The sequence below is a fragment of the Schistocerca americana genome, chromosome 7 (genome assembly GCF_021461395.2).
Source record: "Schistocerca americana isolate TAMUIC-IGC-003095 chromosome 7, iqSchAmer2.1, whole genome shotgun sequence".
In the NCBI taxonomy this organism is placed as follows: Eukaryota; Metazoa; Arthropoda; class Insecta; order Orthoptera; family Acrididae; genus Schistocerca; species Schistocerca americana.
The window spans coordinates 244,335,596-244,357,022 of NC_060125.1; positions in this window are offsets into that span (position 1 = coordinate 244,335,596).

Below are 21,427 nucleotides of genomic sequence, written 5' to 3' on the forward strand. Positions count from 1 at the left end.
GAGCGAGTCAGTATGTGTGAAACTACGGCGGACGACATTCGTGAGAGTATCATGATATTCCAGCGTTGTGTAGTCGGCAGCGAACTCTAGTAGGACAAAGAATTGGCATGGATTAATGCACCCAAAAAAGCATAACACTAAAAACATCCTTTAACAAAACCAGTTCCCAATTGTCGACCGCGCAAGGTAGCCGTGCTGTCTTAGGCGTCTTGCCACGGTTCGCGCGGCTCCTCCCGTCGGAAGTTCGAGTCCTCCCTTGGCCATGGGTGTGTGTTTTGTCCTTAGCGTAAGTTAGTTTCAGTTAAAACTTCAGGGCTGAATTAGTGAAAGTTTAAGATCGGTGAAAGACGCACGACACCCCTCAGCTGCCCCACGTGTGTATAAAATTCCGTGTAGCTGTGGCATGGTTTATATTGGAACAGAAAAGGAACTGTAGATTGGGACAAATTGACAAATCAGCTGTAGCGGAACACGTTTTCAAAGACGGTGATCACGAAATAAAATTTAGTGAGACAAACGTGATAGCTAGAACCTCACATTATTATACCCGCATGTGTAGAGAAGCTATAGAGATCTACAAGCACGAAAATAATTTTAATAAAAAAGAAGAAGGATTAAAACTAGACAATATACACGGCGGTCGACTTTGTACCAACGAAGTGACAATAGATTATCTGTAATCGAGAGTGATGGCACTGGCCGGAGATAGTTTTAAAGCCGAAAGCACGTGACGAGTGGTGGCGCCATCTAAGCGATCTATATAAGCGGGACCTCCAGCGCCTACCAGCCAGTTGCGTTGCCGACATACCTCAGATGTTGCCCGCAGTAGGCAACGAAACGTCAGGAAGGATAAGTAGTTTTATATATGGACCACGGCAATTCAGCCCTGAAGTTTTAACTGATGAAGACGCTGGGCGTGAAGGCTTACATGTTATGATTACTTTCAGTTAGATTAAGTAGTGCGTAAGCCTAGGGACCGATGACTTCAGAAGTTTGGTCTCATAGTCCTTACTACAAATTTCCATTTTTTTATCCTTCTCGGAACTGAAACACCATTATGCGGAAACTACGCTTCAGGTACATAAAATTCAATAAGAGGCCGTATCAGTGAAAGGCAACGAAGCAGCACAAATAAACTGGAAATCTTGCGAAAAATGTTATACCGCTATATTTGAAACGCGTTGGCCGCAAACTACATTGATAAGGCTTGGTGAGATGTGAATTACTTCACAAAGATCGGAGGGAGCACAGGATACTTGTGTAAGAATACTGAAAACGTATGTGGTGTGATTGAAAAGTTTTAAGAAGGGCTTGTAATTGTACAATGGTGGTACTTACATGCTTCTGTGATGCATCTCCTTCAAAATAGTCCCCTTCTGACTGAACACACCAGACTCCAACGGTGTTTCGACTTTTGGAAACATTCCTCGAAATTTTTTTCCTGAAGTGTGTTAAGGACGCTATCTGTATTTGCCTGGATGTCTTCAGTCGAGTCAAATCGCTTCCCTTACAGTAAAAATTTCGGTTTAGAAAACAGGTAGAAGTCCGCAGGGGCCAAATCAGAGGAATATGGCGGTTGTGGAAGCGCAGAAATTTTCAATTTGGTCAAAAATTCAACGATGGAGATGTCACGATGAGCCAGAGCATTGTCATGGTGTAGCGCCCAACTCCTGTCTTCCCACAATGCAGGCCTTTACTTCCGCACCTTTTCGCGCAAAACGCTCAATGACATATTTGTAGTATTCCTTGTTAAATGTCTGCCTTCCATGGGTAAATTCATTATGCACAATACCGGCAGAATCACCAACATTGTCTTCACCTTCGACCGAGTTTCCTGTGCTTTGTTCGGTCGTGGTCAACCTGGAGTGTTCCACTGCAAAGACTGCACTTTGGTTTCAGGATCATATCCATATACCCACGATTCGTCATCTGTAATTACACTATGAAACAAATCTGGGTCATTTTTAGTCCGATAAATCAGATCTTGGCACTCTTCAAGTCGGTGTTGTCTCTGGTCACTTGACAACACAATGAATTTTGCGGACACTCGACGCGTGTTCAGATCTTCAGTTAAAATTGATGGAACTGCGTAGAAACTTAATTCAAGTTAATCAGCAATCTCCCTAACTGTACGTCTACGATCAGAGCGCACTAAGTCGCGAACTTCACAACATTTTCATTCGTTTTTGAGGTGGAAGGAAGGCCGGACCGTGGTTTATCTTCATATGATTTGAAGCCATTTTTAAATCTGTTGAACGAGACAAAAAAATTTGACTGGCTCATACAGTTATCTCCAAAATCTGTTTTAATAGTTTGTAAGTCTCATCAGCAGCTGATTTCTCGGTTTTAAAAGAAAATTTCACACAAACTCGTTGCTCCGTAGACTCACATTCAACCAGCTGCCACAACGAACTGAATGAAGGAATCGCAGTTTCCTGTCAGAGGGCGTTGAAGGACAAGGCAATGATTCACTCCCCACCCACCGAGCCGGCCCTAGTGGCCGAGCGGTTCTAGGTGCGTCAGACCGGAAGCGCGCGACTGCAACGGTCGCAGGTTCGAATCCTGCTTCGGGCATCGATGCGTCTGATGTCCTTATGTTAGTTAGGTTTAAGTAGTTCTAAGTTCTAGGGGACTGATGACCTCAGATGTTAAGTCCCATTGTACTCAGAGCCATTTGAACCCTCCCTCCGTGTACCTGCCCGCCAAACGAGTAAGCAGTAGCGGATCCATTCTTAAAACTTTCCAATCACACCTTGTATATGACTATCAACAGCATGTGAGGGTGACATGGCAGGAAAGGCAGAATCTGAATACTGTTTTATTACGGAGACTTATAACTCAGCACATTATAAATTAAAAGGATTTGATGATGTTTTTCTTTTATTTTCAGGGTCAACATTTTGCGTAGATTGCCGTTCTGAAGAAGACACAGTGTCCTACTGATACGGGTTTTGTGAAGTCAATGAAATCATGCTAAACCTACATGTACACCCATGTTCAGAGAAAACAAAACACCGTGAACAACTGGAGGTAGGACGTCAATATTCACAGGACATGTACATTAGTATGTTCTGCAGAAATGATTAGCAATTCAGGCGCCTCGGTTCAGCATGTGCCCTGTAGTCTAGTAGGCACTGGGTTTAGTATGGACCCTGATAACTGCTTCCGTACGTGATGGCATCAATGCTTTGTTGTTGTTGTGGTCTTGAGTCTTGAGACTAGTTTGTTGCAGCTCTCCATGCTACTCTATCCTGTGCAAGCTTGAAAGTGTTGTTAATAAAAATTCTGTATTTAAACTAGACTGAACTGCATGTGACTGCTTTAGTCTTTAATAAAACTTGCATCTGACTGCGTATTTAACTGAACTGAACTTTATCTGACTGCATGAAAATATTGTTGGAAAATTAATACTCAAAATACACATGAAAGTTTAGTGGTAAAAATAAATGAAAGTCACCAACCTGCATCTGACTGCGTCTGTGGACTTAGCTCGTGCACTCCTCCCCGTTTAGCCGATAATAAAACATATATTCAACTTAGCTGTAGTGCAATGGCATAAAATTGTCATTCTAGATAACTTTACTCATTTTGACCCTGTTTGTTACTTAATAAAAATTCTGTCCTGATCTGAATAATTTGCCAACTGTGCAATGGAATATAGATTATTTTACTCTGATAAATGAAATTATTAGCTTTACTGTTGGGAACTTTACTTTAATGTACCTTTTGGTTCAATGCAAGCACAGGATGCGGAGAACGACATAAGGTGTGAGATGAAACTCTAATTTTATCTAAAAAATATTTATTGTTCAAACTTTTAAGGCACATGTGAAAAACTAAAAAACTTCTATAGCATGGATTTACGAGAAAGTTTCACAAAACGCTTGTTGCATCAACAATGGAATTTCTATCCAGCTTCCAGCTTTTAGACATTATTTAACCAAAGAAAACCTATTCTATTAATTATTTCCCCAGGTATGTGCCTAGTTTCGCTCAATATATAGCTCATTATGTCCGTAGCGCCAATTCTTACGTTAATGCTGTCACGACCCGGCTGCCTCCTGCAGGCATCAAGCTCCGACTCGAAACACGTCTGCTGTCTCTGCGCATCTCCTCACCACTACTCAAACTTTTACCGCGTGCACCTAGCTCTGTTAGCTTTCAAAGATCTTAGTACTCGAAGATGTACTACTCGTCCAACCTTGCGGTTGGGAACTATCGACATTTTTCACTGGCTCTACCCTGATCGAATCTCAGCACATACCTTTCAAGCTTCTTCATCTCCCAGTACCTACTGCAACCTACATCCTTCTGTATCTGTTTAGTGTATTCATCTCTTGGTCTCCCTCTACGATTTTTACCCTCCACGCTGCCCTCCAATACTAAATTGGTGATCCCTTGATGCCTCAGAACACGTCATCCCAACCGATCCCTCCTTCTAGTCAAGTTGTGCCACAAACATCTCTTCTCCCCAATCCTATTCTATGCCTCCTCATTAGTTATATGATCTACTCATCTAATCTTCAGCATTCTTCTGTAGCACCACATTTCGAAAGCTTCTATTCTCTTTTTGTCCAAACTACTTATCGTCCATGGTTCACTTCCATACATGGCTACACTCCATACATATACTTTCAGAAACGACTTCCTGACACTTAAATCTATACTCGATGTTAACAAATTCCTCTTCTTCAGAAACGCTTTTTCTACCATCAACAGTTATTTTGCTCCCCAAATAGCAAAACTCCTTTACTACAAGTGTTTCATTTCCTAATCTAATTCCCTGAGCACCACCCGACTTAATTCGACCACATTCCATTATCCTGGTTTTGCTTTTGTTGATGTTTGTATTAAATCCTCCTTTCAAGACACTATCCAATCCGTTCAACAGCTCTTCTAAGTCCTTTGCTGTCTCTGACAGAATTACAATGTCATCGGCGAACCTCAAAGCTTTTATTTCTTCTCCATGGATTTCAATACCTACTCCGAAATTTTCTTTTGTTTCCTTCACTGCTTGTTCAATATACAGATTGAATAACGTCGGCGATATTCTACAAAAATGGTTCAAATGGCTCTGAGCACTATGGGACTTAACATCTGAGGTCATCTGCCCTCTAGAACTTAGAATTACTTAAACCTAAATAACCTAAAGACATCACAAACATCCATGCCCGAGGCAAGATTAGAACCTGCGACCGTAGCGGTAGCGCGGTTCCAGACTGAAGCGTCTAGTACCGCTCGTCCACTGGATAGTCTACAACCCTGTCTCACTCCCTTCCCAACCACTGCTTCCCTTTCATGCCCCTCGACTCTTATAACTGCCATCTGATTTCTGTACAAATTGTAAATAGCCTTTCGCTCCCTGTAGTTTACTCCTGCCACCTTCAGAATTTGAAAGAGCGTATTCCAGTCAACGTTGTCAAAAGCTTTCTCTAAGTCTACAAATGCTAGAAACGTAGGATTGCCTTTCCTTAATCTAGCTTCTAAGAAAAGCCGTCGGGTCAGCATTGCCTCACGTGTTCCAATATTTCTACAGAATCCAAACTGATCTTCCCCGAGGTCGGCTTCTACCAGTTTATCCATTCGTCTGTAAAGAATTCGCGTTAGTATTTTGCAGCTGTGACATTAAACTGATTGTTCAGTAATTTTCACATTTGTCAACACCTGCTCTCTTTGGGATTGGAATTATTATATTCTTCTTGAAGTCTGAGTGTATTTCACCTGTCTCATACATCTTGCTCACCAGATGGTAGAGTTTTGTCAGGACTGGCTCTCCCAAGGCCGCCAATAGTGTACGGCGCGAATGGAGTCCTGTGGTGTAACCATCCATGCTGCATTCTCTAGTTCCAAAGTGCATCCTTTTGGCATTAGGCCCAGCGCTGCACCCATCGTTTCACTACATCCCACATATTTTCCATTGATGACAATTCTGATGATCTGGCGTACCGGGGCAAAAGGCTGACATCCTATGACCCCAGGTAGGCCTGTGTTCCTGCAGAATCATGTAGTCGTGCATTGTCTTGGCGAAAAATGGCCTCTGGGTTGTTGTGCAGAAAGAGTATGGCTACAGGACGTAGGATGTCATTCACGTAGGCCATACAGGTCGCAGTGTCCTGGACACGGACCAAGTGTGATTTGTGCTTCTACCCAATAGCACCCCACACCATGCAGCCTTGAGCTGACGATGTATGTTCTGCGCGAATGCAGTCACTGTGATGCCGCTCCTCTTTCTGCGGCGGACCAAAATGCGGCAGTATCTGGTACCATTCCTGTCCCCAGTGATGTCGCTCCATACACCATTACCGTCTAGCACGTTTCTGAACATTCGTCAAAGGTAGGTGGAGAAATGGGCGATGCGCACGTAACCCAATGCCGTAATAAACGGCGACGGACTGTTACTCCTGATAGTATGCTACGTGTTCCACTGTTGAGAGAGAGCCTGGGTGGACGCAGGTCTGTCCTGCCGTGCCATACGGATGGCGAGTCAATTTTCTCGGCGGGTGGTCTGGATGGTGCGACCTCACCTACCTCCTCGTATTCTACGGTCTTCCGTGAACCATTCTGCACACACCCGTTGACTGTAGAAACACTTCGTCCCCCATGCGCAGCAACTTCCAGGATGGATGAAACACATTCTCTCATGCCAATAACACATCCTCCCTCAAAACCACTGATTTGACGGTACGGCTCGTCTGCGAGGCATCTTGCACGTCTACTCAAGTCACGCTGATCCATTTCCTTCTGTTTATAATAACAACGAGAGCCAAAATCATATTTTACTGGTAGCTGGTGTTGCGCCGCAATATCGATGTTCAAAGTGAACGCGCTGTCCGACACGGTTCAAATGCTAATTATTTCTGCGGAAGATACTAATGTACATGTCTTACGAACACAAACGTCCCATTTATAGTAGTTCAGGTTGTTCTGTTTCTTTTTATGAACGTGAGTGTAATCCCAGTAGAAAGTACTCCGTATCACAAAGGACATTACAGCAGAAAGAGGAAATGCGTATCTGGTGTGGACACAGCGTCTACTGAACGATTAAAAAATCGAAGACTTTCTTCGTAATCCTAGGTCGTCTTTGAATTTATACAACCACGTGCGCTTGACCATGAGTGACTTGTCCAGCGTACAATATTTCTCTGCAGAGAATTTATTTCACACAATGATCAAAGAAACTGAAGATCGACTGTAGGTCCACAGTATGTCATCGGTTTTGTCCTGTTGTAAATACAGTACGTATGCTGATGACAACCAGTTGCATCTAAGTGCAAAACTAATAACCTTGAAGACACCTATCGAGAATTTCAATACTGACCTGCGCACAGTATCAAATTAGGCGCCGAATACAGGGTTAAATCTCAACCGATCCAAAATCCAAACGGTGTTGGTTGGTCATTCTAGGCTCCTTAACCAGAAATATTGAGAATTTCTACCATATTCAATCCTAATGGAGACAAATATCGTCTTCTCTCCCTCAAGAAAGAGTCTAGGAGTACTAATAGATAAAAATTTTAATTTGGAATGAGCACGTAACTTCAAAGTGCAAGAAGGGATCAGCATTTTCCATACTCTACGCAAATATAGAAAGCTCTTGCCTCTTGACCTGAAAAATAAACTTGTACAAACACTTACACTTCCAATTACTGATTACACCGACGTTGTCCCGCAAGGACTCTCTCAGGAAATCTCACTGCGTCTGGAACAGGTTATGAACGCCTATGTTCGATATCTCTGTGACGCTCCAATCTTTGATCATATTTCACCATCATATGCACAACTACCTTGGCTGCGTAAAGACAAGTGCAGAGATTTCCATACACTCTGCGTCTTCTACTTCCTTATCAAGGTACACAGTCCTTCATATCTCCCCTCAACCATAATGTTCGTATCTCAAGAACATGGCAAAAACACCATTCTCCATAAGATCAAAGTCCTTTTGGACGATTTTATTGCTTAGCCACTTTCTGGAAGTCCTTTTCAGTAGCAGAAACCCGACTCTGGAATAATCTCCGTCATTCTATTAGAGAACTGAATAAAATTTTCAGTTTAAAAAGAGTGTTATTGACAAATCTATTGAAGCAACATTGATGACTGCTACTGCCCCTTTAAATACTGCTTTCCAACATTTCCTCGTTTCCCATTGTCCTTAGCTGGTGCAGTCTCACTAAATTTCGTTTCTTCGGAAGTCGCTATATCAGAAGTTATCAGTTTCGTAGACATAAAAATCCTTTAATATCTACCATTGTCATTGTTAGTTTTTTCATTATTATTATTATTATTATTATTGTTGTTGTTGTTTTTATGGAAACTACAGTAGTAGAAATACTGTCAGTATTATCTTTATTTAGCTTTTAGTCAGTACTGTTTATTCAAAATGTCTCTACAGACACTCTAATCATTTTACTACTATTTTTCTTAGGTTCAAACGTTCAAATGTGTGTGAATTCCTAAGGGACCGAACTGTTGAGGTCATGAGTCCCTAGACTTACACGCTACTTGAACTAACTAAAACTACCTGATACTAAGAGCAACACTCACCCACATGCCCAAGGGAGGACTCGAACCTCCGGCGGAAGGGACCGTGCAGTCAGTGACATGGCGCCTCTAACCGCGAGGCTACTCCGCGCGGCATTTCTTAGGTAATTAAGATTTAAAAAAGGTATTATATGCGTGAAACGATGGCCCCCGTGTAAGAGAGGGCATGAAGATCCTAACCGGATCACGTTAAATAAATAAATAACCTACTTGTGGTGTACTATGAATTAAACGCCACTCAAATGATGCAGAAATTTCTTAAGATGTCGAAGTAGATTATTACTTGTAACGTTCTACAGCTGTCGGTACTGTTATTTTATGTTTTATTTATTTATTGATGCATTTAGCTTTAGGGACTGCCGTATTGAAGCTATGTTTAACCATGAGTGGTGCATTATATAGCATGGAATTTAGAATTCGGTAAGTGTTTAACTTGTTTTTGTAGCAAGCTGATAGCGAGACTTCAGGCAACAGTAAAAAAAGTTTTGCAAGTACCTTCTGTCGCCAGTCACTAGTCCTCAGATTTTCATTTCTTGTCATTGCGTGCTATTCACTCCGGTCTTGGGTAATTTATTCGTAATTGATAATGCTTAGAGTATTCATTTACAGTTTCCGACGGTAGTGTTCTCGCTTACTGAGAGTGACCGTCATCAGTCGCCGTTTATCTGCTGTAAAACATGAAAGCGTTGGTGCTGTATTTGGACCTTCTAATGGCGTTCAATATGTGCATTAAAACAGTTGTTGAGCGTTGGTTTTCGTAACTAAGTTCTACCAAAGATTTGCATGATACGTTGTTATCTCCCGAGTGCTCTACAATAATTCAGAGTCCGTGAAGACCTGGGTTATTATCCATTTCAAAGTGGCTGACCCTTGGCTTTGAGCTCCTACTGTGGATATACAGCATGGCGATTATCAATGCGTCGAATCACTCCCAAATTGTGGAGGTATATTGTTGATATGCTGGGGATTAGAGGGGTAGCTCACGTAACTAACGTCGGGAGAAGAGGAATTGACTAGAAGAAGAGATCAGTTGGTAGGACACATTCTAAGGCGTCAAGGGATCACCAACTTAGTATTCGAGGGAATCGTGGAGGGTAAAAATCGTAGAGGAAGTCCAAGAGATGAACACAGTAAGCATATTCAGAAGGCTGAAGGTTGCCGTTGCTACTCGAAGATGAAGAGGCTTGCACGGGATACAGTAGCATGGAGAGCTGCATCAAACCAGTCTTTTGACTGAAGACCACAACAACAACACATGGATATGATATGTGACTAATTTAAGCTGGTGGAAAAGTGAGGGAACAAACATGTAGATATTATAGTGAAAGCATTATTTTTGGGTAATGTTTATGGAACATTCAACTCTGAAGAGCCACAATGTCCGTATATTCTAAAACAATCTCCAGTGGAATTTTTAAAGAAACAACCATCCACTATTTACTAGTAAATATTCGTTGCTTACCTGTTTAGAAAGAAAATCATAGCTACATGGAAAGCGGTACTGATAACAGACAGAGAAATATTTGAGCTCTCTTTCGACATAATCACCACCGGAACTGAGACACTTGTTATAGCGTGGAATCAGCTTTTGTGCTCCTATGTTGTTGAAATCTGCCGCCTAGGAATGAAACCAGCGTGTTACAACTATGTTCAGCTTCCTGACATTCTGCAAATACTGTCCGGAGGACAGGGATTTCTTAAGGTGCAAGATAATATGAGAAAGATCAAGAGCGTACAGTGATGACCAAACAGCTCCCAGCCTAGCTCCTTCAGAACAGCGCAGCGAGCGGCGTGTGGACGAGCATTATCATGGATCAGCACAACGACCGTACTGGACTATCCACGCCTCTTGCTATGAATGGCCGGCAATTCCTGCAGTGTTTCACTGTGACAGTCAGTGTTCACTGTTTAAGCTTTTGGCAAGAAGTGAAAGAGGACAACACTTTTATTATCCCAGAACACACATCACTATCCGCACCAGCACACTCTGAACTCGGTCGGTGATTCACTACGACGCCCATTAATCGACGACTGCTTGGTTTCAATGTCAGCGCTATTCCTAAGCGATTCGTTCTGCGTTCGGGTGTCAGGTTTTTCGGCACCCATGTGGCACACACTCCCTTGAACAGCAGGTTATTAGTGATCGTTTCCTGCAACAAGGATCATGATATCCTAAGAAAGTGGCTGCTGAGATGCAAAACCATTCAGTGACGTTTCTTCATAGTGGACTGTCGCATCAGCTCCACAAGGTCGAAATAGATAACCCAACATGGATGGCATATTGTATAACTTCACCGACCGCCTGGCATAATTCCAGGAAACACAGCAACATGCTGCACTACAATGCAGGTATTGAGCTACATCACCGGCACATTTCTGCCAATTTGTGGTAATTAGTTGCGAGGGCTGGTGCTGAATTTTACATGTCACCTGACGATATTCATCAAAATAAAACCGTCTGTGCTGTAATAAACAAAACTGAAATACAGCTGTCATAATTTTCATTAACATTTGACTCGATGAGTGTTTTCTGACACCATGTCCGACTGAAATTTCTCATTAAAGGGTGAAAGATAATGTATTGATCGTTAACCCAATGTTTTACAGCACGGTAACAGATTGCGCCACTGTAATGACTTACCAATACAATACTAGTATGATGGAATTAACGTAGATAATGCAATAACTCTGATGTGTCTATCGTATAGCACAAGGGGCGTTCAATAAGTAATGCAGAACAATTTTTTTTTCTAAAAGCAGGTTGGTTTAATAAAGGATTTCAGTACAACATATTATTCCCCACTCATCTGACTAGAAAGCACTGTTTTTCAGTATTATCCCCGTTCAATTTGACGGTTTTACCCTACTTTACTGGAAGGCTCTGTATGCCCACAAGGTACATACCACTCTAGTGGTCGACGTCGGAGGCAACATCTTGTGGCGTCAATAACCTACCCCTCTTTCGCGTACTGCTTTCTGCAGACAGCATCTTTCATCGGGACAAACAAATGGAGTTTGGAAGGTGAGAGATGAAGACTGTACGGTGGATGAGGAAGAACAGTCCATTGAAGTTTTGTGAGCACTACCAAAAGAAACGTTCAGTCCAGCAGTGAAGTGTTAGACTGTGAGCCAGCGATCACCTCGAATGAGAGTGTCCGCACCCTCCAACATCTCAGGAGTCACATCTGTGTGCGGCCTGCCAGCATGCGGGAGATCGTACAGGCTTGCGCGACCTTGCTGCGATGATGACGCACGCCTCGCGCGACTTACCGTTCTTTTGTTCACTGCCAGGTCTCCTTAGACATTCTGCAAGCATCTCTGAATATCCACAAAGCTCTGGTTTTCCTCCAAAAGAAACTCAGTGACAGCTCCCTGCTTGGAATTCACCTCCATTAAACCTCTACAGATTTGTGATCAATATCTTAAACACACCACGAGAGCGATTGCAGTCTTTCCCAGCGTGTTCCACTGATGAATTCTTCTCCGGTTATCAGCCGAGCGGTGGTGTCGTCTTGTCGCAACGTTTCATTGAGTTATGTACCTATCATACAAGAAAGCCCCCAAAGGAAAGGAAAATCTCGGGAAGAAGATAAATGAGATAGCTGACGACTTAGCGAAGTCTCAGAGCGACATGTTCAAAAATCATCTTATTACCACCGTAAGATCTGAAGACAAATACAGCAAGACGTAACTTCTAAGTCCTGGATGCACGCAAATAAGGCAAATGGAAAAAAATATAACTTCCATAATTCGCATTAGATTTAATCATTGAGCTTTTAGCGGCCACCTTCACTGAATAAGTGTTCAAATAATTCTTACTGTAAATGGGATGGTTTAAGAGTAGGAGACATCAGTCACATTATTGTCGAATGCATGAAAATCAGTAAATTAATTCCACACAAAACTTAATCAAATCTCAATAATCGACACCAATTAATACAGCAACTGCAGCCTTACCCTGTAGTGTTGAGTTCTACTTCGTAGTCAACGGGAAGGAGAGGGGGGGGGGGGGGGGGCTACAGAGTGATGCAGTAGCTTGCATCGTAGGGATGCTGGACAGTAGGGGAAATGATTAGTGAATACGTAAAGAAAGTAAACAGACATTTTACTAAATTTACGGTTTTCTCCAAGCGTCACGAAGAAACTTTGCAAAAGAACAAACTGCAATGAAGTACAGCTATTACAAGAAGCTAAGGAGCATCGTGTAGTGTAGGAATCCCGCTAGTGAACTGTCGAAGGGTGACTCAGACAGAAGGCTGTTGAAGACTGTGACTGAGACTGGGCCGTGTAGCTGCTGCCGGCCATTCTGCATCGCGCTGGCGGGGGGCGCTGGTAGTTAGATGGAACAGCTGAAGGCGTGGCTCAGCGCACATAACTGGATCCGCTGGGTTCCTGCAAAAGCGCTACCGACGTCTGTCGTAAACGTGCACTTCTGTTGTGAGACGCTGGTGGGGGTGGTATGGATCCACGATACCACGTGTAAGGTCCTAGAAAATTTGTAAAGCACTGAGATGGCTGTTCGTCTTCAATAAAAAAAATTAAAATAAATAAATAACAACCAGAATGCCCAAATAGAGAGAGATTTTACCCATATTTTCGGAGCTTCTAACTGTCTGTGCTCGTTTTGCGCACCGTCACAGTAAAAAATCTGGCAGCTGGCCTCTGAATTGCTTTCGATGTCTTCCTTTAATCCGAGCTGGTACAGATCCCGAACACCCAAGCAGCATTCAAGAAAGGCTGCACCAGCGACCTGTATGTGGTCTCCTTTACAGGTCAACCACTCTTCCCTAAAATTCTCCCAATAAACCGGAGTCGACCATTCGCCTTCCCTACAACAGTTCTCACATGCTCGTCCCATTTCATATCGCTTTGCAAAGTCACGCCCAGATATTTAAAGAACTTGACTCTGTGAAACAGGACACCAGTAATACCGTATCCGAACATTATGTGTTTCATCTTCCTACTCATCCGCATTAACTTACATTTTTCCATGTTTAGAGCTAGCTGTGATTCATGACACCATCTGGAAATTTTGTCCAAGTCGTCCCGTATCTTCCCAATCACTCAACTTCGACACCTTACCGTACACCACGACATCATCAGAAAACAACTGCAGATTGCTTTCCATCCTGACCTCCAAAGCGTTTATGTATGTAGGGAACAACAGCGGTCCTATCACACTTCCCTGGAGGCACTTCTGACGATACCCTTCTCTCTGATGAACACTCGCCGTTGAGGACAACATAGTGTACTATATTATTTAAGAAGTCTTCCAGCCACTCTGATATCTGTGAACTTATTCTATATGCTCGTACCTGTGTTAACAGCCTGCAACGGGGTACGGTGTCAAATGCTTCCCGGAAATCTAGAAATATGGAATCTGCTTGTTGTCTTTCTTCCAACGTTCGCAGTATATCACGTGAGAAAACTGGAAAATTGAGTATGGCATGGGCATTGCTTTCTAAAGCCACGCTGTTTCGTGGACATAAGCTTCTCAGTTTCCAGACACTCTATTACATTCGAGCTGACAATATGTTCAAGAATTCTGCAAAAGACTAATGTTCAGGATATTGGTCTGTAATTTAGCAGGTCCGTTCTTTTACACTTCTTGTATACTGGAGTCACCTGCGCTTTTTTCCAGTTGCTTGGGGCTGTGTGCTTGGCGAGACATTCACGATAAATGCAAGCTAGGTAAGGGGCCACTGCCGTAAAGCAGTACTGGACTTGCATTCGGGAGAACGACGGTTCAATCCCGCGTCCAGCCATCCTGATTTAGGTTTTCCGTGATTTCCCTAAATCGCTCCAGGCAAATGCCGGGATGGTTCCTTTGAAAGGGCACGGCCGACTTCCTCTCCCATCCTTCCCTAATCCGATGACACCGGTGACCTCGCTGTTTGGTCTCTTCCCCCCACACAATAACCCGTTGAGCAGTAAAATCTAACTGGCATTTCACCCGGACCTATTGATTAATGTGCTTTCAAATCTTTCAGTTTTTTCTTTACGCCTGGGATGCGCGTTAATGTCGTCCATACGGGAGTCTCTCCGATGATCAACTGACAGCAAGTTTGTACGATTCTCCTGAGTGAACGACTTCTTGAAAGTGAAATTTAATACTTCGGATTTCATTTTGTTATCTTCAACTGCCACACTAAACTGCTCAACAGGCGACTGAATGGAAGCCTTAGACCCACTTAGTGATTTTACGTAAGACCAGAATTTTCTCGGATTCTCTGCCAGATCTTTCGCCAAGGTGTAGCGGTGTTAGTTGTTGTATGCTTCGCGCACAGATCTTCTCAGAGACGCACGAATCTCTACTAACCTTCGCTTGTCGCCATTTGTGCGTTCCCTTTAGAACATCTACATCTATATGACTACTCCGCAATTTACATTTAAGTGTCTGGCAGAGGGTTCATCGAACCATTTTCATACTGCTTCTCTACCATTCCACTCTCGAATGGCGCGTGGGAAAATTGAACACCTAAATCTTTCCGCTCGAGCTCTGATTTCTCTTATTTTATTATGATGATCATTGCTCCCTACGTAGGTGGGTGTCAATAAAATATTTTCGCATTCGGAAGAGAAAGCTAGCGATTGAAATTTCGTAAATAGATCTCGCCGGAAAGAAAACCGCCTTTGTTTCAGCGACTGCCACCCCAACTCGCGGATCATATCAGTGTCACTCTCGCCTCTATTGCGCGATAACACGAAACGAGCCGCACTTCTGTGCACTTTATCGATGTACTCCGCCAATCCTACCTGGTAAGGATCCCACACCGCGCAGCAATATTCCAGCAGAGGACGGACAAGTGTAAATGTAGGTTGTCTCTCCAATGGCTTTGTCTCATCTTCTAAGTGTTCTGCCAACAAAGCGTAGCCTTTGTTTCGCCGTCCCCATAATTGTAATTCCTAGGTATTTAGTCGAATTGAGAACCCTTAGATTTGCGCCATTTTTCGTATACCCAAAATTTATCAGATTTCTTTTAGTATCCACGTGGATGACCTTGCCCTTTTCTTTGTCTAGTGCCAATTGCCACTTTTCGCACCATACAGAAGTTCTCTCTAGATAATTTTGTAATTGGAATTGATAGTCTGATGATTTTACTAAACGGTAAATTACAGCGTCATCTGCAAACAGTCTAAGGGGGCTGCTCAGATTATCACCTAGATCATTTATGTAAATCATGAACAGCAGAGGGCCTATGACACTGCCTTGCGGAACGCCAGATATCATGTTCGAGTACAGTATATGCTCCAAAATCCTACTGCAAATTGAGGTCAGTGACCTACGTCTGTAATTCAATGGGTTACTCCTATTCGCTTTCTTGAATATTGGTGTGGCCTATGCTACTTTCCAGTCTTTAGGAGCAGACCTTTCGTCAAGTGAAGCGTTGTATATGATTGCTAAGAAAGGCGCTATTGTGTCTGCATTCTCTGAAAGGAACTCCGTTGCACAGTGAAAATCTCATTCTGGAAACATCCCCCAGGCTGTGGATAAGCCATGTCTCCCCAATATCCTTTCTTCCAGGAGTGCTAGTTCTGCAAGGTACGCAGGAGAGCTTCTGTGTAGTTTGGAAGGCAGGAGACGAGGTAATGGCGGAATTAAAGCTGTGAGGACGGCTCGTGAGTCGTGCTGGGGTAGCTCAGTGGTAGAGGACTTGCCCCGAGTTCGAGTATCGGTCCGGCACACAGTTTTAATCTGCCAGAAAGTTTCAATAACTTTGTGTTCACTAATCCCTGTATCCGTCATGACGCTCTCTATTAGATCAGGATTATTTTTGGCTAAGAGGTCAAGTGTGTTTTCGCAACCATTTACAATTCGTGTGGGATCATGAACTAATTGTTCAAAGTAATTCTCAGAGAAAGCATTTAGTACAATTTCGGAAGATGTTCTTAGTCTACCACCGCCTCCAACTAATACTCAATGATCTGAGCATTTATGCGCTATTGACAGTAGACTTATTTTGAATGTCTCTAAAACTGTCACAACAGAATCAGGTGACCGGTAAAAATATCCAGCGATTAACTTGCTTTCACCTACACCTGTTCTACGCGACAAGATGACTTCACATTCAACTTCGACCTCAATAGAGATAATATTTTTGTCAACTGCAGTGAACACTCTCCCTCTTATGGCTCCTAGTCTGTCTTTCCGATATACGTTCCACGCCTCGCTTAATATCTCAGAGCTTTTCAACTCGGATTTCAGCCAGCTCCCGGTCCCAAGGATAATTTGAGCGCGAGAACTTTGCTGGAGGGCAATAAATTCGGGAACTTTTTTTACGAATGCTTCGACAGATTATTGAAAAAAATATGACGGTCGAAGTGTGTCTATTCTGAACGCCGTTTGACTTCCCTTGCTGTATATCGACTGATTGGTGTTCATCAGGGCACCTCAAATTACTGCCTAGTCTAAAAAAAACCTCGTATGCACTCCACAAGTTCTCTGATACCTGAGTAGCTACTTCCTTTGTGTAGTGCACCCATGACCTATCAAGGGGAGTCCTACAAATCCCCACACGATAAAGGAGGTCTAGAAATCTGCAGCCGTCACAGAGTGGACGAAGCCTTTGGTTGAGATCCTCCACTCGGCTCCAAACCAAAGGATCCCGATCAACTCTGCGAAAGGTCCTGCAGATTGCGAGCTCAGCTTGTATCCCCCGTGCGAGACCTGCAGTCTTTACCATCTCCACCGGCTGCCTGTACGACCTGAAGATCGCCTCAGAACCATGCGACAGGCGCCCTTGTTACTGACGTGAGCCACAACTTGCAGAAGACTGCACCCTGCACGCTCGATAGCCACTGTCATGGCCGCCTCCACATATAGGATGAGGCCTCCTGGCCGACATACTGAGTGAATACTGGGTTTCTTTCCAGCTCTGAACGCTATCCGTTTAAGGGGATCCATAGCCGGCCTCACATTGGAGCTCGCAAGAAACAATAAACCCCTCCTCCCGTGTGCCTGCTCGGACCTTGCTGAAGGAGCGGCCACATGTCCACTCTCTTGGTGAATGAGCGAGGCCAGGCGGCCAGTCTCCACCATGGCCCTCCACCTCGAGCGACGCGAACGCATTACCACTCCCCATTCAACCTGCTGTGAGGGCGGATCCACAACGTCGGGTGCACTAGGAGGTGGTGCCTCGGAAGCAGAGCCCGTGGGCAAAACAAGCGACACCTGAGGTGTTCATGCGATGCATCAGATTCTCCACCAGCTCTGCATCGTAAGGCAGCAGCCTGAAGGTGACTGACCTTAGCGGAAAGCAGGTTCAGCTGTTCGCGAACTACGGCCAGCTCCTCCTGCGTCAGCGCACAACAGCCACACATCCCAGCCATCCTAGAGAGACGAACTGAATAAGAAACTATAAAAGCAGACAGAATTCTAGATAATCAACTTGCTACCTTCCTGATGTGTCACCAATAAATGCTGATGCGTTAATGAGGTATGCAGCTGGTTGCTCAGTGAGCAACAATTGCGCTACAGACTGAATGGATTTACACTACAAAAAGGCGCAATAGAATAACTGGCTCGTGACTAGGGCCTCCCGTCGGGTATACCGTTCGCCGGGTGCAAGTCTTTCGATTTGACGCCACTTGGCGACCTGAACGCGCAATTAACGATCTCAAATATAAAAACACGCACGAAATTTAATAAATATGCTACGAGGAAAAGAAAGATAAAGATAAACACGTAATTCCTTTTAAGTCACACTTAGCAATATTACCTCATTTTCAATAACGTGTACTACCGACTTACTGACCACTTGAAAAAAAAAATTCAGTTTCGTTCATTGTTGTTGACTTTTACTCCAAACATGATTTTCAAAGAGTTACTGAAGTGTAAGTAAGCCCCTGAAGCTGAAAATACTGAATACGACGTTCATTGACGAAGTGACATCTACTACTGCAAATTAAATTTTTGAGTTAAGTTCAACTGAAAAATTGAAAACATGTGCGGAATCTGGTAGAAGAGTTCATTCCAAAGAATAAATATTGTTTTTTCAAAAGCTTAAAATATAAAGAAACTGATTACAATACTTTTAAAATGTGAGCACAAAGTGCCTCGTAGGTGTTACGAGGGTGGAAAAGTGACACCAAATCGTATTCGAAGCTTTACGTTACGCCTGGCTGCTAAGTATTACATCATAGCGTTATTGTATTGGTAGAGCCGAGCGTGAGGCACCACCTGTAGCAGGGGTTCCCAACAAAATTTTCTCGAAGACCCCCTCATCTAGCATGATTGGTACCTTGTCATATCACAGTATCAAGTGCCTAAAAAAGCCAAATTAAGAGTCTTTTTATACGTTTCCTATTTTTGGTACTTAGAAAAAAAAACATTGAGATATTCATTATCGAAAAAATATTGAGCTTAAAACTTTTGCAATTTCACCATCATTGTCATTGTTAAATTTTTGATTATTGCTCAAAACCTTTGTCTTCAAATCTGGGTGTTTAGTATGAGAAACTACTTTAAAAAATATAAATTGATTATGAACTTAAATTGGCAGGAAAAAGTAAAACTGAGTGTGTTGGTCTTTCAAGTGTACTACACTTAAGATTGCATTGAGTAGACATGTGTGAAAAATAAGAAAACACTAATTTCATACAAGCTATTATTTATTTGAAAAAATACAGTTACAACAGAGTACTCCATCAGATACAGTTAGTTTTAATTTTCAGTTCTTAATGAGATGAGCTCAATCTGACCTTTGAATCCATTATTTCTGAAATATTAGGTTACAAACTTGAAACTTTCACTCTGAAATCCGACCGCATGTCGAGCCGATTCCTATATTTGTTTTTCATGAAGTACATGGAAAAAATGATTGCTCACACCGGTATGTGGTTGCAAATGGAAGGATTTTTTTCATTGCCTTATCTCCAAGTTTCTTGTAGTCCTTGCGTGCTGATGCCCAGAATTCTGTAATTTTATCACCGGTGAAAATGTTTATCATCGTACAACAGTTGGACAGATCCACAAGTTGATCTCGCTCTTCTTCGTTGTGGCCTTGGATGTAGTCTATTTCTCCACAGCTGGAGGGATTTCGAATCCATCTGTCGACAGGGTCATGTTCAGGGAAATACTCTCTAGAAGTAGGGGCTAGTCTGCGTAGATGCTCGGCTACATTGATCTTGATCTGGTCAGGCAAACTCTCCTCTGATGACTCCAAGGCTTTAAAGTAGAAAAGTTAGTTGGTGACTCGTTTTCTATCCTTGACGTCCAGATCTGACACTTTTTGACCATAGCACTAATCTTATCCTCAACTTTGAACATGTCTCCATTTTTCCTTGTGAACTCAAATTTAACACATTCAAGTGTTCAAACACATCAGCTAAGTACGCAACTGAGCAAAGCCAACAGAAGTTAGTGAGAAAATACGCGTACTTTGTGTCAAGAAGGAAGACACGAAACTTGTCTCTAAGTTCGATAAATCTTGACAAGATCCTACCTCGAGAAAGCCATCTTATTTCTGTATGAATGAGAAGTTGCTGATGCTCACTGCCGATCTCTTTACACTTTAGGAAGACGCTAGACATAGAAGCTGGCGTTCGCTAAAGCTCTGCTCATGCAGGACGCGGCCAAAACAAAATATCTGTTATCATGCGATATATATTTAATATATTTTTTAGTCTAATAGTGCAACGGCCTTGCCGCAGTGGATACACCGGTTCTCGTGAGATCTCCGAAGTTAAGCGCTGTCGGGTGTGGTCGGAACATGGATGGGTGACCATACAGCCGCCATGCGCTGTTGCCATTTTACGGGATGCACTCAGCCTCGTGATGCCAATTGAGGAGCTACTCGACCGAACAGTAGCGGCTCCGGTCAAAGAAAACCATCATAACGACTGGGAGAGCGATGTGCTGACCACACACCCCTCCTATCCGCAACCTCAACTGAGGATGATACGACGGTCCCGATGGGCCACTTGTGGCCTGAAGACGGAGTGCTTTTTTTTTTTTTAGTCTAATAGCATCTTGCGGACCCCTCTGGGATAGCTCGCGGACCCCTGGGGGTCGGCGGAACACCTGTTGAGAACCACTGACCTATAGTAAGGTAGCGACCTACAGGAAGAGTTTCTGAGAATCGACGATTGGAGCATTGACTGGTTGGCGACCCTGCAGGGAAATGTAAATACACAGCTCTTAAATACGAAAATAAAGAAGGTACTGTATAATTACACAGTTATTGAGAATTTACCAGTGACAGTAAATAGTGTAAAATAACTAGGAGGTGGTACCCGGAGCAAGGTACCTGGAGCAACCTGAAGTGACATGACTACATGAAACAAATCGTAGGAAGAGCTGGTATTTCGTCACGGGATCGTTTACTCGGTGCGTGAATGTTACGGAGAATCTCAACAGAATCCAGTGGCAGACACTACAAGAGAGGCGATGTGCATCGCGGAGAGGTTAACACCTCAGATTTCGAGAGCACAAGTTCCTAGAAGCATCGGGAAACGTCATTTCCTGCCACATACATCTCGCAAAATGATCACGACGAGGAAATAAGAGGAATTAGGGCTTAAATCGGGTTGTACCAGCCGTCTTCCGTCTCGCATGCCATTAGAGACACAGAACAGAGTAAGGAAAGCAGAGGGCGGCTCCTCTGATTTGTATGAAGTGAAGCGTTGTGCTTGACGCCATGTTGAAACCGTGTAAACGCGGAATGATGGCTGCTTAGTACTACGGCTCGAAATACATTCTGACGATACGGAACTAATCCAACGGATCAAATGAGAACTTTTACGATAGGAATCCTAATGAAACAAGTTGCGATAAATATTTAGTTAAAAGCTTATCACATAAGCTTTCAAATTAAGTATTGTTCACATGTGCAAGCTGCCACCCTTTTAGCTCCAGATGGCGATGATCGTAAATATAGGTTTTTACATC